The sequence below is a fragment of the Enhydra lutris genome, unplaced genomic scaffold, assembly GCF_002288905.1.
Source record: "Enhydra lutris kenyoni isolate GAN:26980312 unplaced genomic scaffold, ASM228890v2 scaffoldscaffold62, whole genome shotgun sequence".
In the NCBI taxonomy this organism is placed as follows: domain Eukaryota; kingdom Metazoa; phylum Chordata; class Mammalia; order Carnivora; family Mustelidae; genus Enhydra; species Enhydra lutris.
In genome coordinates this window covers 9,642,745-9,645,660 of record NW_019154146.1, presented here as the reverse complement: position 1 = coordinate 9,645,660, position 2,916 = coordinate 9,642,745, and the positions used below count along the sequence as shown (strand labels likewise).

Below are 2,916 nucleotides of genomic sequence, written 5' to 3'. Positions count from 1 at the left end.
AGCCAAAGGTAGACGCTTAACCAAGTGAGCCACCCAGGCATCCCTGGTGGAAGGGTTCTTATCACCAATCTCCTTTCAAATGGTTCCCAGTTGCCTCAGATTTCTAAACAAGAAGCAGTCATTTTCATTTCATAATTTAAAACTTTTTTTTAAAAGCTCAAAACGCAGGGACGCCTGGGTGGCTCAGTTGATTAAGTGTCTGTCTTTGGCTCAGGTCACGATAGCCGTGTCCTGGGATCAAGCCCTGCATCGGGCCCCACATGGAGCTCCTGAATCAGGCTCCCCACTCAGCGGGGAGCCTGCTTCTCCCTCTCCCTCTGCCACTTCCCGCCTGCGCAGGTGCCCAGTGTTTGTCCTGTGGTAAGCATTTAATAAACCCGATCTATTTTTGATTGGGTACCTCTTATGCATACAGCACTATGCTAAGTACTTTACATAAACTGTTCCATTTTATTCTTCCAACAGCCCTGTGAGGTAGATATTCTTGTTTGGACGTATGGTTAAGGAAATAGCGTCAGACATGTTGTTCTGCTTGTCACTTGTTCATAAGCAGTAGAAGCAAGACTTCCATGAAGACCCTTGCTCCCAAGACCATTCATGTAGCCCCGGACACTGCGGGAAGCCACAGAGGCAGAAAATAAGCTTGAGGGCTTTTACAGTTTTGCAGAGAGTTGGCTGTACGCATGCCCAACAGTGCTTGGATAAAAGAGTTTATACATGTGGGCCCTAGGGAAAACCATGGTATTGGGAGAGTGGATTCAAGGTTAATCCTTTTTCATTTTGCAGAAGAAAGTACTGCTGCCTCCTGACGGTACCCGTTACATCATATTTATACTGTTTTGTAGATGGCATTCGTTAGGTCAAGGAAATTCTTCAACTGCATCTTTTCATCTTTAATCCCTTCTGCTGCTAACTTTTACAAGTCTGACAGTAAGGATCAGATTTTTCATGATTTGTTCCAGGCCCTGCTTGCTGATCCCATTAGTGTGTGTGTGTGAGAGAGAGAAAGAGAGACTTTAAAAAATATGTTATGTATATATTTTAAAGTAATTCTATTTAGAAGTTGATTATTTTGTGGGAAGGACCATCCTGGATAATTCCTTTAGTTTCTCCACAATCTTAGGTGTAATATTGAATTGTCAATTGAAGCATAATGGTCATTACCTTGAATGGAGTGAAGGCTATCTTTTATGTTTAAGGTACTCTGAGACCTAAATAAGACTGCTTATAAAATATTATCCAATAATGCTGATATAAATACTTCTATTAAATGTTTTATATTATGCACATACATGGAGGCAAATATTATCATTTAAAAATTAACTTTTATAAAATTAGAAGAAGTCTAGGTAGCACTTTCCAACATTTGCAAAATCATAGGCATGGAATTTCAGGACGCCTTGTCCAACTCCCCCCTCCCCTTTTTTTCTGAATCTGAAATTCACAGAAGCAGGAATTCTTAAAGCTGAAGCTGACTCAAAGATTTGGCAAATAGACAAAATAGAAGAAAGTGCAGAACCCATGCAAAGAGTGGCTGCTGTACTTAACTACATAGGACATTTATGCCTTCAGCTAGAAAGGATGCCGATCGTATTTTTTAAATTAATAATAATAATAATAATAATTATTATTATTTTGAGCAGGCTCCAAGCCCAGCCCAGCCTGGAGCCCAACAGGGGGACTGAACTCACGATGCTGAGATCAAGTGTGGCAGGCTTCACCGACTGAGCCACCCAGCCGCCCCTGATCTTGTCTATTCTTTTTTTAAAGTGCACATATGCGAATAATCACGATCAGCGTTGTTATTTCTTCGTACATACGGAAAAGGAAGGATGGATGCATAAAGTTTCCGTTCCTAGCAGGACATCAATTTAATAGGGGAGGAAAACTGTGAATTCTTTTTCTCTGATGTTAAAACGACGAGCCCGTCTTTTCTCTATGAGACCAACCGAGAAGGAGATACTGAGGTCTGAGATCACCATCACAGACACTTGAATGACTGTCTTCATGGGAAGCTAGCTGCCCTGATTCACAGCCCAAGCAAATCTGCGCTTTCTAGTGGCTTTCGGCTTACGACAAAATGTGATGTCCACTTCCGGCTCAAATGAAGTTGGGCCCGCGCGCACATCATGACACGACCCCGTGGGAAGGACTGCTCAAGTTAGGTGTTTCCAGGCTGGACTACTTTAATCATTTTCATTGTTGTAACAGGCTGGGAAGTACCCTGCAAGGCGAGGGCTGCGAGTTGTGCGTGTGCACGCGCGTGAGTGTGGTGTGTGCCCGTGAGTGCGCGCGCTTGTGAGAGCCGGTGTGTGCCCGTGTGCGTGTGTGCACGCGTGAGTGTGTGCTCGTGTGAGCGCGCCGGGGCCGGCGGGTCTGTGGAGTTGGCTGTTTCGTGAGCGCCAGCAGGTGGCCGGCGGGGCGGCGGCTCGGGCGGGGGGCAGAGCGCCAGGTGAGGGTAGCAGGGTGGGGGTGGGGAGGGTGCCCAGCCCGGCCCCGGGGGGCTGGGGGCGGCCGTCAACCGACGGGGCGCGGGTCCCTAGCGCGAGAGGGCGCGAGGCCGGCTGGGGAGGCGCCTGCCAGCCGCGCCGGGTCATGTGGCGCGGTCACGTGGCGCGGAGCCGGGCCCAGCGGCGGCGACGGCCGAGGGAGGCGGAGACTCGGCCGAGACGCGGCGGGGGGGGGCGGGGGCCAAGCGGCGGCAGCGGCGGCGGCGGCGGCGGCTGTGGCGGCGGCGCGGGGCTGCTGGAGGCGGAGGCGGAGAGGCGCGGAGGAGCGCGGGGCCGCCGCCACGGGCGCTAGGAGGTGAGGCGGGCGCCAGGAGGTGAGGCGGGCGCCGGGCCGCTGTCACGGGCGTACGGGGCCGGGCGCTGCCGCCCTCCCGGGCGGGGAGGCGGCGGGCCCCGGCGCCGCCGG

At 51.1% G+C, this 2,916-nt stretch overlaps 1 protein-coding gene across 1 annotated transcript in view; it reads left to right on the top strand.

Annotated features, from left to right (window-relative positions):
- Positions 1–2,782: 2,782 nt before the first annotated feature.
- Positions 2,783–2,916, top strand: part of LOC111158694 (tubby like protein 4) — a 228,917-nt gene continuing 228,783 nt past the window's right edge. The window contains exon 1 of the mRNA XM_022520902.1: positions 2,783–2,805. The gene's annotated coding sequence lies outside the window, so the exon portion shown is untranslated. The remainder of the gene's footprint in view (positions 2,806–2,916) is intronic.